General features: G+C 30.6%; 1 long non-coding RNA gene across 1 annotated transcript; it reads right to left on the bottom strand.

The window, feature by feature from the left end:
- Window positions 1-547: 547 nt before the first annotated feature.
- LOC116775118 (uncharacterized) lies at window positions 548-1,848 on the bottom strand. Its single transcript, XR_004353808.2, has 3 exons — window positions 1,727-1,848; window positions 1,324-1,403; window positions 548-914 (listed from the first exon to the last, which is right to left on the bottom strand). It is a non-coding gene; the product is annotated as an uncharacterized LOC116775118 (long non-coding RNA).
- Window positions 1,849-23,164: the final 21,316 nt, after the last annotated feature.

The following is a 23,164-nucleotide window of genomic DNA, read 5'->3' as shown; positions in this document are numbered from 1 at the left end:
AAGTGACAACGAACACTGAGAGTGGCTTTGAAGACAAACTACTAAATGTTGTATACGTATGTACGTACGGACGTGTGTACATATTTATGTCCGTACTTATAGAATGAGATGTTTAGAATGGGAAAGGTGGTAGGTTAACGAAGTGGTCTTTTTGTGAGGTCACACTTTTGTTTTTGTTTGTTTTTGTCTGACACGTGTCCATATCATTCACATACCTCATATGAACCGTCCCGTTCTCTATCCTTAGTAGAACTGTTATGAATCATTAGAAACATGATGATTGTTATATAATTGTAACGTTAAATACTAATATTAAACTAAAGACTCATTTTCTTACATGTATTTTCAGTTTTAAACAATATATTTTAATGCAATACAATGAGAAAAAAAAATTAACTCCTGTCTCGAATACTTTCATAAAATGTATAATGATGTAAGTATGTCCAATTATTCACATTTATAATTACACATAATATATCAATTAAAAAATATTTGTTTTAGTTAAAAGTTCAATAATGTAAAGCGAAATAAGTTCAGAAATAACATATTATTAATATAAATAAACATTTTATTGTAAGGCGCTATTTGTTTTTAATTGTTTTATTATTTCATCAAACATTTTTCAAGATTTCTGGCGTTTCTAAGAAGAATCACTCGATATTTTTGTTTTGGTAGTAAATAACTTGCCTCGTTTGAATGTTGTTTTTTATATTGACTTATTTACAAATAAAAATAAACGACATAGATTCGAATTCACTTAATTGATCACAGGATAAAGAAGAGACGACTCTATTTGTTATTTTATCTACCAAAAGGAACTTTCATATTTTTTATAATATCTTTTGATAGAACGGTCGCCTTTGCATTGCCTCACAAAACCTTCTAACGCCTTAATCCTATCAAACGTGCTGTAGCTGAAAAAGAAATGCATTAAGATATTAAAATCTTTTAAATTATCATCATTAATATATTAAAATATAATACAAAAGACATAAAGCGTTTATAAAACATGAATTTGCAGCATGTAAACTTGTATATGAGATAAAACTTTATTAATTAAATTGAAATGATGCCTCTACAATATAAAAAATAGATTTAATTACATTATTAACAGCAGTTACCAAAGTTCGAGTATAAAGCATGTTAATGAAACAAACACCGTTGTATCTCATTTCGACAACATGGAAAAAAATAATTACTATTTTAAATTATTCTTGATTTAGAATTCTTTAAACCACCTTGTTGCAATTGTCATAATGATGGACATGAACGAGTTACTATAATGTGGTTCGTATATAATAATATAATATATATCAGAGAAACCTTATTATGACTGTGTTCATTTTGTTGAGGAATGTCAATTTTCTTTGGAGAGAAACTGCTGGAAAACCCTGCGTAAGGACCTGTTAAAAGTGTGGTATGACTATAAATATAACGTAATTTAATCCCGAAAAGAAATTTTATTTGGAATTATTAATCTAAAATAGCAAATTCAAAAAAAATACGTCGATAAATTTGAGAACATGAGGACAAATATCGTAAAATAAGTTATTACAATTAAAATCACAAGCATTGAGCTCGATATGGTCTTAATGTAAATTTTTAGATTTGTAACACTCCTTCAGACTTTCAATGAAAAATTTTTATCTGCCAACATGATGCGTAGACCTCGCTTATTCATAGCAAGTATTTAATTCTTAAAAATAAATAAATAAAAATTCACTACCGTTAAAATGAATGCCGAGATTTTCACGTGCTGAAGTAATTGTGTTCTCTTCATTTCTATTTTGGTTGGGTGCTTACAGTTTTTTTATGTAGCTTTTTATTGTTATTTTACGACTGTTTGGTTGGAAACCTATAATATTTTATTTGATTACAGGATGTTATCAACAGCTATTAGTCTAGATGTTTGTTAGGAACATTTGGGTTTATTGCTTACGATTTTACCATAATAATATATGAAGTATGCATCTATTTGAGATTCAGTAATAATCTAAAGAAATCTATTTTTAAAATAATAATTACATACATTCTTTATATTTTTTGCTTGTGATTTTCTCTTATCTTTCTTGCATTGGTTAGTTTACTTTAATGAAAATTACTATCTAATGTTTACGTATTTTATTAAATTTATTAGCTGCATTTTTACTCACAATATTGTTGTTTCGATCACAAACTTGTTTCAATCTTGCAATAAAATAATTTTACCTGATCATGTATTCTTTATTCCCAAAAAGAAATCATAATCAGGTAAAATTTGCATTTTTATATGTGAGTGGAGAATAAATCTTATTCTATCAAGTTAGATATTTGAAATGTAATAACGTCTTTAATTCTACACTGTAAGCATTTGAATCAATATTTAAAACACGATGAAAATATTACAAGCTTTACTTTTTTAAACCTTTCTCCATAAAAACACAGCACTGGCAGCACTGGCAGCACTCACAGCAATGGCATTAACTTACTTGTAATGATTGTAAATATTAAAATACAAATATGATATCAGGCTTCTAAACATATTGTGTGTTTGGTACAATTTTCATCAAACGATTAAAATCATTTTTTTTTCCAGGAACAACACCATAAGCAAATCGCTTCATTTCACAGAATAAAGAGGTACATTAAAAAAGAAGCTTAAAGGCAGATAATGACAACGGTAAATGATCTCCCGAAAGCATATTCAGTGTAGTCGACACGGATGTCAGGTATTTACGTGGCCGGTAAAACGTTATGTCGGCCACACTATTCTTACACATCGTTTAGTTTGGAACGCTTTACGCTCTTTTTAAAAAAAGAACATATAGCTAAAATTATATTACTGGCACGTAAATTAAAAGTATATTAATAAAATTAATTAACTGAAATTGAAAATAGAGAACTTAGCCTAATCAAAGGTAAAATCTTCTTCATAAATTTTATAAAGTCGAATAAATATAACCATATATAGCCATATAGAGTGCCTATCATATAGATTTTCCTAATAACTTTCTTTTAAAATAGCCAATAAAACATAAATATCTTTTCAAAAATACTTACAAGAAGAAAACTCATAATTCAGAATTTATAAAGATCATTCCATTCCTGCATTGAGATGCAAAACTTTTGAATTATGTATTATCCTCAATACTTATAAATCATTAATCCGACTTCTGTGATAAAGTAGCTCAGATTTTGTGACGTCGTATTTGAACACAAAGGAATTCTCACTTCCGATTACGACATTCTCGAGCAATAAATTAAAGGTCTAATGCGTTGTTTGTCTCAAGCGTCTTATTCAATGTATCAGTCCGGGTTCTCCTATCTAGTCGCATTTGAACTTTACACTTAAAGCATTAAAGGTGAATTTCCCACAATTTTTTTTTTTAGTAACTTTTTTAGCTTTTTTTTTATTTGAGTTACAATACTTTTTGTTTTTAACTTTTACGGGTCAGAACAATATATAAAAATAAATAAATATTGATTAATTCAAAATGACAATGACATTATTTTTTAATTATAACAAATAAAGAAAACTATTTTTATGAAATAGGATCAAGAGGTTAGTATTTATAATCGTTCATATTATATACTGTAGACTCTCACGAAAAAGTATTTATGCGCACTCACCGTAAAGGTAAGTTAGTAGGATAGCTTCCTCATTAATTATTTAAATAAAGCAAGATAATATCCGAATATAAACCGTGGACGTTTCAAAAGTTCTTGCATTTTATATGTCAGCCGAACGCACATATTCCGTCGGGAAATTAGGCTTCATTACTGTGAGATGAAGTCACTCACTAAAAATGTAATATCAGAGTTAGCACCCTTCAGACTAAAGCCCTTTGCTGCCCAACAGAAAATTAGGGGCTTTATTTAACCTTTTTTATTCATTTTAAATCCTTTCGAATATTTAAAAAAAAAATGTATTGAATTCTTAATATTTGTTAAGACTTTGGTTATAATGTAAAATTATACTGCCATTTTTAATTTGTTTCTTTTGTTCCTTTGTCAAAAGTAAGACTATATTACAAAATATTACAAGGTTATGTCTTCATCAAACAATTTGGATGTCACTAATATAATAAATTATAATAAAAAAACAATCTTAATGGAATGGCCTGCTTTATAAAACATTAGGCCCAGAAAGATCAAAGTGAGTTAGACTATGGTTATAATCCTGTAATATTTACTGTTTCTCTGCAATATTAAAATAAATAAATCACCTTACTGATAGCCGTACTGTTTCTACTTACAAAAATTTCTTTCTTAATTTATAGCTTATTTTCATTCACTATGTGTTCAATTAAATTTATCTCAGTACACCATTTTAAAATACGTATCGTAAAATTTATTTTGTGTCTGTTGTTCTGTAATTGCATTATATTGAATCAAAAATATGAAATATTTATAGAAATGGTAATAAAACTTTTCAGTAAGGTAGGTACTCAATAAGAATTTATAATATATATTGTAGGAATACGAGAGGGTAGGAGAGAATCAATGTAGGAATATGAGAGGGTAGGAGAGACTCAAACGACATATAAGCAGTTGTCAGAGGACATCAGGGCTCTTTTTCGTTCGTAACGCGCGTTGGTGTGATAGTTTAGTCGTTAGTAGATTTTAGAAGTGTGTTTAAATCTTTCGATTGTGTTATATTCGGATTTCATTTAACGATTAGTTTAAATCAAGATAGTTGAAAGTTATTCATTTAGAATTGTTTTTATTTTTGTGTAAATTTAATAAATTAGCGGTGGAATCGTATCGAATGTTATTTTTTAAAAAGTCAATTCTTACCTTGTTTCTAAGATCAGAAGTGCGATACGTACCTTGAGAACCCCGTTTGGTAAGGCCTTGTTATTTCAATTTACCCACACATTATTTTTTTTTGTGTTTTATTAAATATTTCATTATAACTTTTTTTAGACACTGAGTTATTTTAAATATCGTGTTACGTTATTATCGAGAATATTAATTTGTGTTAATTACTTTGATTAAGCGGTGAGTAAGCTTTTATTGCGTTTGTTTGTTGATACGTTAATTTCTAGCGATCATACTTATTTAATTATTTTATTTTGTTACTAAAATGTCTGAACGTGAACGCAATTGTAGCCGCAGTGGTCTTGATAGTAATCCTCGTCGTGATCGTAGCTAGAGTCAGGGTAATAGTTCCCGTGAGCAATCCTTTGATGAGAATAACATGTTGAGACTTGATATGGAGGCAATGATGTCTCGTCTTAAAACGTTAGAGGCGAAAACAAGGGCTTCGTCCATGCCGCAACGCGCGTCGGTGAATTCACACGACTATGAGGAATTGCGTTACAAAGGTTTGACGCCCGGTAGCGTTTATAATAGGCAGTCATCACGACAGTTGTAGACACCAACGCGCGTCCGCGATATATCTTGCGTTTCCGATCATCGTGTACCCTATAGAATGCGTGAATTATCGTCGATAGGGCATCTGGTTTCTCCGACGCATGTGACTTGACGTGAAGCTACCATTCAGAATGTTATCATCATCAGAATCCGAGACCTCGCTCGATCACGACAAGTAGGCGTCGCGGGTATACCGTTGGAATTAGTACAGGCGAGTGTTACCGATTGCATTGCTAGTGCCATCAGATCAATTAGTACGGCTGAAAAATCTCGATATTACTATATTTCGAACTTTGACCCAAATCTACACAACTTTGACGATTAGTGCATACAAGTTGATTGCGCGAAAGTTTTAAACAATTGGAATGATTTAGAATGCCTTTCGCGAATAGGAAATTGTTTGTTAGGGGATGCGAAATCTTGGCTCAATGAATGGGTGTCTAGCTACCGTAGTTGGACCAATTCTAAGAAAGAATTCAAACCTTTATGTCCTGAAGTACCAGATTTTGCTGGAATATTGTTTGAAGTTATGACTAAGAATTCCGATCATTATCCAACGTACGCGTAATATGTACGCCGGTCGGTACTTTGCTTACGTATAGTGCAAGGACTCGGTGAGGAGCTTATTTCGGTTATAATTATTCGCAGTGTCACTGATCCAAATATTAGGGCTACGGCGACAAATGCTAAACTATTTCCGAATGATTTAGTCGAAATCTTTTCAATCTATGTTAAACCAAATACAATTAGTATTTCGAGACAACTATACTCGCGTTCGGAATTGTGAAACGTTACGACAGATAGACGATCTCTGGAGTATTCACGTAAACGTAATCTGAGTGATATCAGGTGCTTTTTCTGTGGGCAGTTGGGGCAAAAAGAAGCTTTGTGTAGTAAGAGACCCAAAATCGAACGGTTATCAGGGAGTTTATCAAATAGTGAGGGCGTTAAGTTATCTAGGCTCGAACCATGCACATATTTTATGAATGAATGGTGATGATTGTTCAGTCTGATGTTTCGATGACAATTGATACACCTCTGGTAGGTAACTATTTAGAGAGGGTTACTAAGAGGATAATTAATGAATTCTCTCGGTACTTTATTACGGGAACTGCTACATCAACCGTAAACATAGGCAGCATGTCAATTAAACTTAAATCCAGCATTCCTGTGTATAATCGGTCATATCAACTCTCACACGCTGAAACGATCCGTGGTCGTGACATAATAACAGATTTGCTTGAAAAGCAAATAATAAAGGAATGCTCGTTTTTAGCTCCCACTATTGAATACCTGGGTCGTACGATTAGTAAAGGTCAGGATAGGTCAAGTCGTCAGAAAGTGCGTGCCTTAATTGATTCAGCCGTACCAAAAAATATTAAGCAAGTAAGGCAATTTCTGGGGTTAGCTAGCTATTTTAGGCGGTATATGGCTGGGTTTGCCCAAAGGGTTCCTTGCATAGCGGCACTTACTAAAAAGGGAGTTAATTTTCATTGGGGAGCTGAACAACAAGCCGCTCGTGAGTACATTATAGATTGTCTTACAAGTGAGCCAGTACTCGCCATTTTTGATCCTACGCTGCCAATAGAAATACTACACAGATGCGAGCTCGATTGGTTACGGAGTCGTCATGATGAGAGTGCATAAGGGAAATCGTAAACGAGTACTGTCTTGTTGTAGTAGACTCACTCAGGGGGCTGAGAGGAAGTAGCACTTGTACGAATTGAAGACGCTGGCAGTGATTGAGGCATTAGAGTATTTCAGGCATTATCTTGTGGTTGCACACTTCATCGTGGTTACTGACTGTAACGCGTTAAAACTTACCCAACGTAAGAAAGACTTGTTGCCAAGGGTGGCTCGGTGGTGGGTATACCTCCAAGAATTCGATTCTAACCTGGAATATAGAAAAGGTTGTTTTTTGTCCCATGCAGATTATCTTAGCCGCAATCCGGTTAACTTATGTACCATTAAGAGACCGTTAAATTGGGCGCAAGTTGCTCAGGCTTCTGACGAGAAAACTCACTCTCTAAAACAAAAACTGGTGGATGGGCAGTTAAACCCCAGTCGTTATGACATCCTTTAAGTCAAGCTCTCACCTATTGGAGAAAATCATAATTTTTGTTGTTATATTCCAAAAGGCCATAGACTGTCTTATGTGTATTTTTCACGACGAAGATTGTCATCAAGGGGTTGATAAAACTGTAGACTTGATAACAAAACACTTTTAGTTCGCAGGGTTGAGAACATTTGCAAAAAAAAAAATACATTTCCCATTGTTTGGTTTGCCTTTTTCATAAAAAGGTAGCTCGTGCTCTTTCACGGCTCATTCATTCATGGGAGAAAACCAGACGTAGCATTTGAGGCAGTCCATATGGACACCTTGGGCCCCCTACCAGAAACTGACGGTCACCTTCATGTACTTATTATTATAGACGCGTTTTCAAAATTTTGTTTATTGTATCCCATGTTCCGACAAGACACTGACGAACTAAAGCAACACTTCACTACCATGGTGTCTCTCTTTGGAACTCCAAAATTAATTGTCACTGATCGGGGACGCATGTTTCAAAGCACTGATTTCCTTAATTGGGTCAAGGACTTGCCCAGCTGTTTTGTTGAGGTTACAGCTGATCCTAAACATAACAAAACGCAAGACAACTCAATATTCTGCCTTAAACCTGCTTATAGGTACTGAAGCTGCCACACCGCTCATACGTAGTTTGATACGAGACGTTACTGTTGAAGGCTCAAGTGGTAATCGAGAAGTCCTTCGTCAGATGAGTCGTCAGAGGGCATCTAAACTCCTTCGTGCCAACTAAGCTCGTCAAGATGCCTATGCTAACTAGAGACGTAAACCGGCTCACTCTTTTGAACTACATTCCTTAGTTTTTGTTAGCAAGGTGGCTCAGTCAACAAGGAAGCTGGACTCATGTATGCGGGGACCATACCGGGTTATGAAGACACTATCACACTGCCGATATGAGCTGCAGATGTTAGCTGGCTCATACGGCAAATCGACTCGAGCAGCTGCGGAATATATGGTCCCGTGGAAGGGAAAATGGACTCCCGATGTGTGTTCTGCTTTCTCTGATGGTGAGGTATTTGCCTTATTCTGCCTGAAATTTTGACTAAAACTCCTTTTGAGATTTTATTGAAACTTAATCCCATTGTGTTTTTTATTTTAATTTTGTTTTGACACAAATCTCTAAATGTATTGGGGTTAAAGCGAGGAGACATGAGTTACTTGTTACGATGTGAGCGTTTGTCTTGGAGTGTATCGGACACGCTGTATTAGAGGTTAGATCTCTGGGTCTGGGATAGCTGTCTTGGAGTGCATCGGACAGGCTATGCCAGAAGTGGCGCTGTGCCTGGGACAACCGTTTGCCTTGGAGTGCATCGGGCCCGGTTGTCCTAGAAGTGGTGTTGTGTCTGGGATAACCGATTGCCTTGGAGTGCATCGGGCCGGTTATCCCGGAGGGGACGCTTAGGTTGGGATAATTGTTTATCTTGGAGTGCATCGGATACGTTATCCCGAGAATCTAGTCTCTTGGTTAGGAATTAATTTAGTATGTTCGGAAGCTTGACTTTGATAGTGAGTTGTCTATCGAGCTGTGGTTATAAAAGATCATGAGTTTATTTATGGGATTTTGGTCGGCCAACATTGCCTGTATCAGATGGTATGTTTTGGAACATGTTTTTATAATAACCTTCACACACACACCAAGTCATGCCTCAAGCAATTCCTTGTGGGTCTCTGACGAGGTGTGAGGGGGCGATCTTCCGACAAGTCCCGCCCCAAGTGGTTGGTTATTGGGATGTTTTACAACCACTTTGTGTGGGCTATGTTTGTTTAGCTCACTTTACATTGACGTTAACCATGATGTTACTGTTGAGTTAAATCAAAAATCGAAAAGATTTCTGCCGTTATATTTCTCAATTTCAGACGTAGACAATGAGGGAGAAGAGTTGTGTCATGACGCCAACTTGCCTCCGGAGGTTAACCTGCCTGTGGAGGGGACTGAGCCGCAGCCAAGCCCGTCTGGAATGTCAAGACATTCAAAACTGAATACGTCTAGTGCGAATGAAAAGAATTTCCTGCCCTTGGTGCTAATACTACGTTTTGGACGTCAAGAAAGTTAAACACAAAGGAGCCCGGGGACGTGCTCATGTCAGGAAAGGCCGTGTAGGAATACGAGAGGGTAGGAGAGAATCAATGTAGGAATATGAGAGGGTAGGAGAGACTCAAACGACATATAAGCAGTTGTCAGAGGACATCAGGGCTCTTTTTCGTTCGTAACGCGCGTTGGTGTGATAGTTTAGTCGTTAGTAGATTTTAGAAGTGTGTTTAAATCTTTCGATTGTGTTATATTCGGATTTCATTTAACGATTAGTTTAAATCAAGATAGTTGAAAGTTATTCATTTAGAATTGTTTTTATTTTTGTGTAAATTTAATAAATTAGCGGTGGAATCGTATCGAATGTTATTTTTTAAAAAGTCAATTCTTACCTTGTTTCTAAGAATATAATACGTGGCCAATACATTAGAAATATTGATTTTCAACCTTTTGGATGAAACAAATTTACTATAAAATAATCAAATTGTAGTCTATGGAAACAATGTTGAAGCTATCGGAGTCTAAATTATATCAAAAAAAAATATTATATACGTAGAAAAAAATAAAAGTAGTTTCAGGTTTCAAACAAAAATATTTTTAACGTCTAAGCAAGCGAACGGCAACCGAACTATTGTAATACTCTTACAGAATATGAAATTTCCATAACTCTAATTTGTTTATTTTTTAAGCATTTCATACATGTATAATTCATGTATATATACTTTGTTATAGTAATTTTATATAGTAGTTGTTACCATAATTATAAATGAAGTAGAACACTCTCATAAATATTTATTTATACATGTTTGTTTTGCAATTTTCTTTACTCATGAATGATAATTAAAGATGATTGGGATAGAATCCCTCATTCACATTATAGTTATTATACAATATAAACTAATTCATGTTAAGGTTATTTCGTTATGTTCTCAAATACGGTTACTATACGATTATACTTGAATGATATCTTAAAACTTCAATGTCAGTGTATATTCTATACGTTTTTTATTTACAAAAATAAAATGTGTTACATGATAAAGTATGCATTTTTTTTAATTTTTATTGTTCCCTTATACTGTTCTAGTTCAATGCTAGTTGGGCATTCACTGATGGCAAATACATAAACTTTATTTGGAGAAACTTTAAAAATAAGTATTTAATCTAAATAAATAAAATATCCATATCTAAATAGCAACACTTATATTCAAGGTGTCCTTGGACGACGATTAACAGGATACCTCTGTGTGCTCTTTAGAAATAACATTTATATTAATTTCTGTTGTTTAAATAATTATAATATCCAAACACGTTGAAGATCAACAATTATTTATTATAATATAAGTACAAAAATAAGTCGGATAAAAATTAATCAAGAAACTTTTTTATAAAATAGGGCGACAAAATGAAGGCGATCCACGCAGTGATAAATAACTCCTCTCGATCATGGAAATAAATTAAAGGTAACGATATTATTATTTATATAAAAAATATTCTTATTCGTTGTTTCAACTAGAAGTAATGTAACATTAATTGTCATAATCGGGGAAATTTTTGTAATGTCAATTTAAATAGTTTTAAATAATTTGCTTTACCTTATATGTATGTATTATTATATGTATAAACATATATAAGTTCTAATTAAGTTGTACATAATACCTACGATTACATTATATATTAAGTTAATGTACAATATTCTGTGATAAAGACTATTTATTTTAAATTCAAATAATATTCTACATTCCCATGATATACATTTATCTCTAGCATAGTCGATCGAAATATATGTAGTCATATTTATCAATACTCCATTTACATATTATTACGGTCCCTGTAAAAAGTTCGGAATGTTTGAGAATAGTTTCCGGTCAGAGATCCAGTTACAGAGCTGTGGCATCGTTCCAAGTCCCATGTCTACACCAGCTTCATATGATGTTCATTAATCTTGTGTCAATAGTTCATGCGTCATAAAACCTTAACTTTGTACAATAGATAAGCGATGATATAAGAAATCAATGATACAGCTTCGCTTACGTCTAATTTGATTCTAATGACTATAAAAACATTATTCTCGTTGATATTTTACTTTTTCTCTTATTATTTACTTTGTACAAAAGTGGTTTTCTTTATTTGTACATATTTAAAGTTTTTATGTAACTTGTATTGTGAGTACATATTTTTCTTCGATAGAAAACTTGTTACTAAATACTGGAGCCAATATGTATTTTTGTATTTAAACCATTGATCTGAAATGAGTTAAAACGTTCATAGTTTAATTTCTTTGACATAAGATTTAAGTTTTCGAATTAACTTAGTTTGAAAATCTTTAAAGTTAAATTCAGAAATTTGAAGTCGTTTAATTTTAGGTTCTTCAACAAAATGAAATGCATCAGTTTAAATAGCAATATAATAGTAATAATAATAATATAATATTCTTTAGTGTACACCCTTAAATAAAAAAATATTAGTAATAATATAATTTATAAATAAAAACCTATTAAATGAATTGTTAAAAATACGAGCGTGCAACAGCTGTTTTCTATATATTCGTGGCTTCGATTTTAATTACTTTCGACATCGCTCAACATCAGATCCATACCGGCACGCTCTGAAAAAAACAATCATGCACATGACCAGAAGCTGTCCAGGGAAATACACTGCAAAAGTGTTAATACGTGTCAAACTTTAACTTCCTTTGGTACATACATTGTTATTAATTATTTAAGGATAGTTTTCTTGGTCGATATTTAATTCAATATTTTAAATATAACCGCACGATTTTAAAATTAAAAAAATAGTTTTCCGAATTTATATTACAATTTAAGAAAGAGACTGTTACGTGTACGAAAAGCTTACTAAAATTTATCGAAATTTATCGGAGCATCACAGTGGTGTGGATAAAATATCACATATGGAGTGGCGCTATTGACTCCGCTTATCAAATACCTGTTCGTGTGAACCAGAAGATTCTTGATAGTGCTCAAGTTACATCTTGATCATCTAGCATCGGAGCAACATGCCATTTTATACCTTTATAAATAGTATATATAAACAATTTTTGTAATCTTAACAGTTTTATATAAAGATAATTGGAAATAATTGTGCTGATTGCTACAAAATACAAATAATAGTTTAAATAATGTAAATATTCTTTGAGCCTACAGCGTTAGTCTGTTTAAACAGCATTCATGTCAGCCTCAACTGAAAGCAAAGACGATGGAAGTAGCATTGAAATAAAATAACATTATTTTATTTTATTGTATTGTAAAGATTTCTGGCAATAAAAACTTTTCTCTCCGTGGTGAACCTGCAAAGCATATTTGGTTTACAAAAAAGTATTCTACCAAAGCATATGATCTTAATGTGACATAATGTTCATATCTGAATCTCATGAAAGCTAAAATAGAAAATATTAACGGTAGGCTTCCAATGCCCACGCCATATTGCAGTCCCTTTGGTCAAGCATGTTCTGCAAGCTAATGATGTTTACCTGTACAGCTATGGTCAAAAGTAAAGACATTTTTTTTTAATATTTCCTGCTTTTTTTTCCCAGAAGGTTGCTTTAAAATAAGAATCTTATATATGTCTGATTTCAATATTTTTGGTGAAGATAATTATTTAAACTTTATTATGTTCATTAAACATACTATGACAATTTCAAGAAATTAGAACTTAAAGGAAATATATTCCTTTCAAACGAAAGTAATATAGTTGTAATCTCAAAGAAACGTATAGTGGTATAATATAATAGTTTAGAGTAAAAACTTATGTGCTGGTTGTACTTGACCGTCGAGAAAGGAAAATTTACCTGTTCGTATCAATCCACATATAGTCACATTATTGAACGTTCCCGGCAAAATAGTATGGGATCGCTTTGAAGTTTGGGTTTCTCGCTCATTTTTATATTATATATAAACACATTTTGATTATTGTTGTAACTTATATATATTCTTACATAGGAATAATATGTTTTGTTCCCCGTTTTATTTTTTTTCCTGTAAGCCGAAGGCCTCTTCGCTCTTTGAATACTTAAAAGGCATTTTTTAAACAAAGTTCCCATTTTTTAAAGTTGTATATTACAAAACTTAATTGAATGTAAAGATAAGAAATAATCAATGTTTAAAATGAAAGGTAAATGTTACAAAAAAATGTAAAAATGAAAAATATTATTTAAATGAAACTAATATTTTTTTGAACTACGCGTGCTTTATATTTATAATAAACTACATACTCCCGACGTTTCGGTTACTTTTCACATCTAGTCTGCCCGTGATCAAGGTTGCTGAAAGTAACCGAGACGTCAGGAGTCTGCAGTTTTTAAAAAAACATAAAGCACGTATAGTATATCCAAAAAATATTAATTTCATTTAAATGAATAAAACTCGCAAGTCTTAAATCTCATTATAAAAAAGTTTATGTTAGAAAAAAATTCTTGTTTAACATAAGTGCTATTTTATAAAGTTATTATTAAATACATTTAAATTAAAACATAAAAAACATTAGCCTTTTTAAAAAATAATATTTTTGACATGCATATGACAAAAATAGAAATATTTTTACGGTGGGTTGCATTAAATATGCAAAACTAGCTAACTGAAAATATGATACCTCTATTTCGTTATTTGGGTCAACATGTTTCAAGATAAATTTTAAATGTTTGTAGATTAATAAAGATATCACGCCTTATTTTAGTATACTTTTACTCTCATGGTACTGATTATAGCCTGATAATGTGCTAAAAAATATTTTACCCGTGTCTATTTTTTTCTAAATGAGTTACGGAGCCACCGTTCAATATAAGTTAAAATGTAAATATTTTTTTAAACCAAATAGTTTTGTAAACAATACAACAAACCTAGTAATATAAAGAGTAGTTGATTAAATACAACAATTATATACAATTAACCTTATTTTTATTTTAGTGTCGTTTTATTGATATAAATTATAAGTCAATTCTCTTGATGTAAAAGAATCAACATAAAAGGGTTAATTTAACGACTATTTCATAATTTAAGGAGAATTGTAAAGAAACATTTTATTAATTTTTCCATCATATTTCTACGGGAACAATATAACACGCAATGAGGCGCGGCAAGATTCCAACTTAAAACCATTAGACCTTGCATTTGCTGGATGTTGACAATAGAACGGTGCTGACTTGTCGTTTTCACTTAAAATATCCACTCATGGGTGAAATTAGCCTTCAGAATTTGTAATGGGGGTCATAAGGGAAAGAGATTTTTAGATTATAAGTGAATTTTAGTGAAAAATTTCTTTAGTAGGATATAAATGTATTTGTAATATACATAACTAAAAATAGCTCATAATTAAGCCAATAAATTGATTCCATAATCCTTTTAATAAAAGAGGAAAAATATAAAAAAATTCTATAAAGAAATCAAAGATAAAATAAAATTTTAGTAAGATACTAAATATTTATTAAAAGATACTTGATATTTAAGCTTACTGAATATTCTAAAACACAATTTGTTTTGACGTAAGATTTTGTAAAAATCATTAAGTAGATTTTAGCATCAAAAAGTAGCTAATAATAATAAATTGTATTTAAAACTTTATAATATAAAACACATACTCAATGATATATACTTTCAAAACAAAATATATATTTAATCGAAAACATTTGCAAAATAGAGCCGCAATCAATATATGGTTTTCATTGAAAATGAATATTTCACACTACCCATTTTTGCGAACCAACAAAATATTCCAATAACGCTAGTGGCGTTGGAAAATAGAAGAATTTAAAAGATCTAAAATACTGGTAAACTCAAAACAATATTAGATTCAATGGAACGTTTTGGTACTAAACTAAACATTTATAAAAAATATTTACTAGGTTCTGAAAATATAAATCTTGACATTATATTTATTTTTTATATAAGCCGTTACAAAGTGAATTAGTCATTTAGTAATAGCTGTTTTATCAACTTAAAATGTCTTGGATACGTTATATTGAAAAACAACTAAATTATAAGTAAGAATGAGATCTAAGATTTTCGCGAGTATTCATTTAAATAAGACTAATATTTTCGAATTTGCTATCCGTTTTTTTATTATAATAAACTAAATTCTCCCAAAGTATTGTTTCGTGACAACAAAAGTGCTATTTAATAAAAATCTTTAAACAAATATATACTTTGAATCCCTATTATTACAATTATATATATTATACCCATTATTTAGAATATTATTACCTGGTATCTATTGATTGTTTTTGCCTCTGGGCACTCGTAGTGAAGTTCATATTTATACGCACATATAAATATCACACGCAAATTTCATGTTTTTTAATTAAAGCAATGGGTTTTTGATCCAATTTAAAAAATAGCATAAAAATTCTGGTTTGTCATCACATTTATAGTCAAAGTTCGCTTATGCTTCCTACTATATCTTCAGAATATCAGATGACGTATTAACTAAAATATTAGTTTATAAATACTACGTTTTCAATAAAATTAATATTGAATAAACAAACAATGATGTTGTGATAGCTTAATGTTATTTCTATTGGAATATAATTTTCCCATCTGTATGGATATAGACAACTATAATGCACTGATAAACGCAAATGACATCATTAGGAGGGTCAAAGCATTGCCCTAAATGATTTTCTTTTCAAAGCTTGAAGGTACTATTAGCGACGTTATTCCGTATTCTCGGTCATAAAAGGTTGACATTATCTGTAATAATATATATTTATACTTCCGAATTTTACTGTGAGAAACTATTTCTTAAATCTAAAAATATTTACGTCTTCAATTATGTTCAAAATGCAACTACTCAATATATTATACGATTAGGAGTTATCATAAACTATATTTTTATATATTACAGTTTTTGTACTTTCATCTAGTATTTTAGCAATTATTTTGGATCCAAGTAATGAAAATAAAAAAGTTGATAAATGATACATAAATTACGGACACCGAATGTAAAAGTTATGAATTTTTCCACTTCGTTAGGCTACTACAGCCATCTGCATATTTAAATTGAACTCCTCAACGTCCCCAAAACGAAATAAGTTTACATTTTTAAATCACTCTTAATGCTACCGGATCGTTTTCGATATTTCGACTTTGAAGGTTGTGTTAGGAAATGCAATTTTATATATTCATTTTAAAATGATATTTTTCAGTATGGCCTGATAAATCTTCATTTATCAGGCAATTACCAAAAATAGAAAACAGATGAATTGTTATTCCTAGTTTTTAGAGTTGAAATGCTTAAAAAAATGGTTTTTAACCAAGTATGTATAACATATATACAGTTCCTTTATAATTGTTAAGTTTTATCCGTCTAAATTGATCATCTGAAGATCTCCTGGTACACGCCACACAATTAATGAGGAGAGCTGTAGAGAATAAGGGTAAAACTCTAGTAGTTTCTGTTGACATCTCGAAAGCTTCCAATAGGATCTGGCATGTTAGCCAAGAAGGCTATATTATAATCAGACCAGGGAATAAGCCATATATGGAAAGTTTACCAATAAGGAAAGCAATAAGGTTTCCAGATATGACATATTCCTTGGTCTGATTGACTGGATTCGTGACTTTCTGAGGGACTACCAAATATGAGAAGTTGTTAATGGCTGCTCGCCTAAGCCTATGGCAGTCAACGCTGCTAATCAGATTTCTCCTCTCCAGACATCTATGTTTACTGCACATTAACACTTTTCCATTAGTTTTTGTTACATATATGGTATCACAGTTGTAGAGTGGTATGAATCCAATCCTAGAAACAGTCGGAATCACTTAGAGTTAAAAGGAGAGTCCATGGTAGAGCGTGTTAAATTTACACTTCATGCAGTTTCAGAATGAGGTGATAGAAATCTTGTGAAATTTAACGCTACCAAAACGCAAGCGTGTCTTTTCACCGCCAAGAGGAATCCGTTGACTTTCACTCTAGCTTTTTGGAATATATCCGTGAAATATTCTGACTATCTTCAGTTATTAAGGATTGAGGTGTCCTTGAAACTTAACTTTGGTCGGTTCATTAAGTCCAAAGCAAGGAATTTCGGCATCGTCAATATTTACATGGTCCGTGATCTTTTTAATTTCTTTAAATATTTATTTTTATTTATTTTCACTTCTCTTTTTTAATTTTGGATAGAAGTTTTTTTTTCTTAGCCCCCTGCATATACCAACAAAACATTGTAATTATCATTTAAAAATTTGATTCTAAATATGGTTCAAAAATTTATTTCCTTAATATAATATTTAAATTACAGTTAACTAACTTAATTACCGGTTTGATTAAACGTTTTATCTTACCTCGGTACCAAACAACGCCGTTCAACTATTATATACAATGATATTCAGGTCCAGCGCTTGTTGAAACATTTAATAAACTGGCTAGGTAATATCTACTTAGACTGTTCGTACAATAGAGTACAATAGACCATGTGCAAAATAATAAACAATATGAAACTTCTAACATAAGAGTTTTTTAATTAATAAATTTAAAAACATATTACCCTTGATTAGTTTGAGTGTATATTCACTGAAATTTACTTGATTTTTCGAATACAAACAACTGTCTAAGAGGCTGTTTAACTCCATATCAGTATATTTTTGATTTGATAAATTTAAACACAATTTGTAGTAGCATATAATAGTCGTCTGATTAGTATAACAAAGTTTTCTGAATTCGAAGAGCTATTGAAAAAAGACAATCGTGGTGTGGTAAATATAATCAAATCATGTCTAAAACTTTTTTACAGTCAATTATATCAACTTATTAGTTATATCTTTATAGCTAAAAGATATCCCAATAAAAGATATCGTTATTATTACATTGTGATATAAAAGACAGTTTAGTGGCAAACTTTTGGCCAGAGTTGTGTCAGTAAACATCATTACCTTGCCGATCACGCTTAACCAAAGGGACCGCAATATGGCGCGTGATTTGGACGGAAAATTGAACATGCCACTTTTTTTTGATAATACGACTACATTTACAGATTAAGGTGCATGTTTGGGGAATGTGATAGAATTATTTTCATGTAAAAAGGGTTACCCCTTTATAATAACAGGTTAAGGTGAATATATTCTATATAATATTAAGGTGAAAGAAAAATGTTTGGAGTTAAATAATGATTGAAATACATCAAAGTATTTCTCAGTTTGGGTGACATAAAAAAAAAAGCGGAAGAGATTTTAATTCTCTCATAAAATCCATATCTTTCTGAAATTAATGAGATCATAACTTGTGAATTCGGACATCAATATTATAATTCAAATTTTCCTGAGTTATATGGAAAATATGTAACGCTTTCAAATTAAATTACTTTTTAAAGTTTTCAGTTTAATTATTCTTATTGTTTTACTTTTAAGTAAATTATATTAACAGCAAGAAGATTTTATACATTCCATAGCTTTCTTGTAATAATTTTATTAACAGCTCTAAACGCATATAGTTAATGCGAAGTAATATACTTGTATATTTCTACTTTCAAAAAAATATGTAATGCTTAGCCTACTGGACACGAAGATTAACTGTAAGCACTTGAATCTGTTACATCCGTGTTCCATAACTTACGAAAGCCTTATTGGACCGTGTTTTAAACCGCTGTCCGGCAGGTATGCAAGTACACTAATCCTAATGTTGGAATGAATGCATGTATGTAGCTTAAAGATAAATAATATAAGTAGAATGAATTCTAATATTAAGGCATTAAGGTTGAGTTTAGAATAACATACATTTTCATAATTCAATAATTAAATTACATTTTCACTACCTCAAATCTGTGTTTGTTTGCATATCGCCATATTATGATTCGGACATGTATTAGGATCTATTTTACAGTCAACAAACGACTCATATGTATTATGCAAAAAATCTATTACTATTTGTATTTAGAGCAGAGGGTTAATTAAATTACTTATTTATCTATCATCGTCAGAATTCATCTTTAATATTCTTAATAATAACTACATATTGTATCTTTTTCTTAATAGTTTCTACTGACTTAATCTTTACGGACCTAACAAAATTGGCGAATGAATTACCTTTTAAATGTTACTGCTTTCTGTTTTATATTATATAAAATTATATACAAAGCATAACCATACAAACTTTAAATAATTGATTATGTACTTTTATCATGAATTTGTGTTTTGATAAAGATAAGTATTCGCATGCTTTGCTAGCCCTCTGACTGATAGGTTGCTTGAAGATATTTTTTTATGTTCTCAATCAAATTTGTCTGTTATATAAATACTATTGAATTAAATCAAAACTATATCCAGTCACTTTCTTGCAGGACCATAGACTCTTAACTAAGCATACTAACAGAAATCGACAAAACCTTCACCTTGTCTTTCTTTGTCAAGAAAAAATTTAACAATTTTTAATTTTTCTTCCAACATTAAATTTGCTGACTTCGTTTTAAAACAGAGACTTTGCTTCTATTATTGTGACTCTTCTTTGGCATTGGAATGAACGGAGGAATATTCCGAAAAATTGTGGAAAATTGCTTCATTCGCACGTCTAGTTCATGCAAACATGACACCTTTGCCTTACGAAAGAAATGTTTCCGGGTTAGGTGGTTTCATAACCACTAGAAAAAAAAAACATGCCAATGAGAACAACAGTCGTTACTGTAGCTTGTTCTCAATTTTTATGTTCTTGGTTATTTTATAAAAGATGAAAAAATATTAAAGCAAATTATTAGTCGAAATTTGACGATTGCTCTATTACTATTATTAGAAATTGAAATAAAAAAATTCCTTTGTGATATTATCAATTGGCGTACAGGATTGACATACTTCAACATTAATATTTTACCTCCTCTGTAGAAAAAAATGGAAGCAATGTAACAAAATTACATGACCATTTCCATCCCTTGAAGGATGTCCTTAAAAAATATATATATTGACAATAGAAGTGGCTGTACTTATTAGTTAGAATATAAAACTAAAACAGTATGTCATTTGTTACAATACAAGAAAATCAACAAAGATGAAAGAATTTACGATTCTTTTCTAATTTTAAACTTTCAGTCCCCAATCCCGATTGCAATCTAGGGTACATCTTTAAAACTGTATTTCAAATGAGTCGTCTGAGTGATGCCGATCGTGAATGAAGTAGAGCATTTCTGGTGGTTGGGAATGGAAAAATGCATTTGCTCTATTTGATTTATACTAGTTATTTACATTTCTCTGAACTCTAAGTCTTATAGATTGTGGTGAAAGGAATGTGGATGAAAATAGTTAAAGAAATCTACAATTACAAGAATTTAATTTGGGCCTCAGGCTAAAATTAAGTTATAATTTTGTGATATTTAAAACGGATCTATTGTACTTAATTCAGCTATAATTTTGTGTATTTCCTTTGACTTCAGTTATTTAAATAAAAAAATTAGAAGGTGCAATACAATTCACACATATTCAAGACTATATTAACATATTTTTGTATAATTACTAAAGGTTATCATTGTTGGTTAATAATTTATACTTATAATTGAAAGTAATAACACAATTTCACATTATTTTGAAATATAATATTTAAAAAAAATAATAATTTTACACGGTTTATCATCAAAAAATACTAATTAAAAAACAAACTGCCCTCGTTTGATATTTGGCACTGCTCCTCCAGAAATCAAGGAAAACCAATCGAATTCTTATTAAATCGAATTTACTCTGGTTTTAGACATTTTTTATTAAGTAAATCTTAAACTACCCGTGTTTCAATAATATCGCAATAAAAGGACAAAAGTGTTTTACTTAGCTATTGCGAAATAAAAAATAAAACAAAAAAATAAGATAACAGCCATACTTAAATATTTTATTAAATCTATTTTGTGTGTTTAAACACTTCATAAAAGGTTAATTAATTTAGATTATCGTATTAAGTTTTTTCCTCATATTTTAAAATTAAAACTTTTTAGTATCATGCCGCTTTGCCTGGATATGACTATGATTCATTATTACAAAATAAGCTCGCATTAACAAATCATGTGGCTTTTATCGCTAATGATATAGACCAAATATTAAATGCTAATTGTATGTGTAAATTTTCGACGATACGTATAATGAAATTCAATTTTAACTCCAAATTTAAATTGCAAGTGCTGTTTTTTAAAATATAGTATTTGTCATTATAAAAATAATAAAAAATAGATTGTAAGTCAACGAATAAACTGTTGGAACTGTCTAGGAATATTTAGACATTTTTTTTTTATCGGTGATTATATTATTTACTTCTCGTTACTTATAACTCTATGTTATTTAATAATTAAATCTAGATAAGAGGCAATATTTCGTAATATAAAAAGTAAGTAATGTAAGCTAAAGTCAAATAACAAACCCACGTTACAATCCGTTTTATACAACCAAGGATAATAACATTAATTTTGACTTTTTGATTTATTTCGCCTCAGTTACACCCTAACATCTTTACCATTTCGTAGGTTGATCATGAACAGGACTCAATTTGTCAGAAGAATCGTATCAATAAGAAAAATATCCCCTTACTTGATATCTCTTAATTTTCTCTTAATAAATTATTACTTTAATTTTATTTGATAATTAACTCCTAGATACTACAGAGTAATTATTTCACTGTAGTATCTAGGAGTATTTTTAAGATACTGTATTGTTAATTTATTTATACAAGCGTCTAAGAAGTTGTAACTTTCTATATTGTATTTTTTATAAACACTAGGTAAAATATTTCAATTATTGTCAAAGTTTTCTACCCTGTTACGGCATAGAATTTTTTACTGTATATATTTTTCTGAAAGAAAAGTTTACTTAAGATCTACGCAGTCAATGAAGACTAGAGAATTTTTAAGAATCAATTTGTGCAAAGTAAGTTGATCATTTTGAGAGGAAATCAAATTTATTGACATTTTAAAGTACCGATAATTTAATTATGTTCTCTATGATGGAAAAAAGGATAAGTGTCTTTGATTATTTGATCGTGTTCGACATAAGGGAAGTATTTTTTAAGAGAAAATTAAGAGATTTGAAGTAAGGGGAAATTGTTCTTATTGATACGATTGTTCCAACAAATTGAGTCCGGTTCATGATCAACTGACGAAATGGTAAAGATGTTAGGGTGTAACTGAGGCGAAATAAATCAAAAAGTAAAAGGTAAAGCAGTAATTTATTATCCTTGGTTGTATAAAACGAATTGTAACGTGGGTTTGTTATTTAACTTTAGATTACATTACTTACTTTTTTTATTACGAAATTTTGCTTCTTACTTTCGATAATATAAAAAACTTCTATTGCAGAATCTGTCATCTAGAATATTTATTGTTAAGTAATAAAGGGTCGGTTTTAATCTGAAACATGTGTCTTATAAAGCTATTTCTGTATGTCTTCAAATGCTTCGGAATTTTTTGTTTATCATTGTTTATCATCATTGTTTGTATAAACATAATTGGATAATATATTCTTATATAAAACCGTTTTATTAAAGACTTTCTGTTGTTTTACATAAATAGAAAATTTTTACTCAAAATTGTAACAAATTTTTTTATAATGGTTAAATCTGAATAAAAACACTATTTTCAATGTATTAATATTGGAAGTCGAAACCGTATATAAAATACATAGTTGTTAGCAAATTACTACTAGTAAAATACATAAATGTAATTTTACAAAACAGCTGTTAGGACTTTTTTTATTCTGTCCTGTTTTAAATAAGTAAATATATTTTTAACATTA

Source organism: Danaus plexippus, chromosome 8 (genome assembly GCF_018135715.1).
Source record: "Danaus plexippus chromosome 8, MEX_DaPlex, whole genome shotgun sequence".
In the NCBI taxonomy this organism is placed as follows: domain Eukaryota; kingdom Metazoa; phylum Arthropoda; class Insecta; order Lepidoptera; family Nymphalidae; genus Danaus; species Danaus plexippus.
Note: the sequence above shows the minus strand (reverse complement) of the source record. Positions and strands in the feature narration are given on the sequence as shown.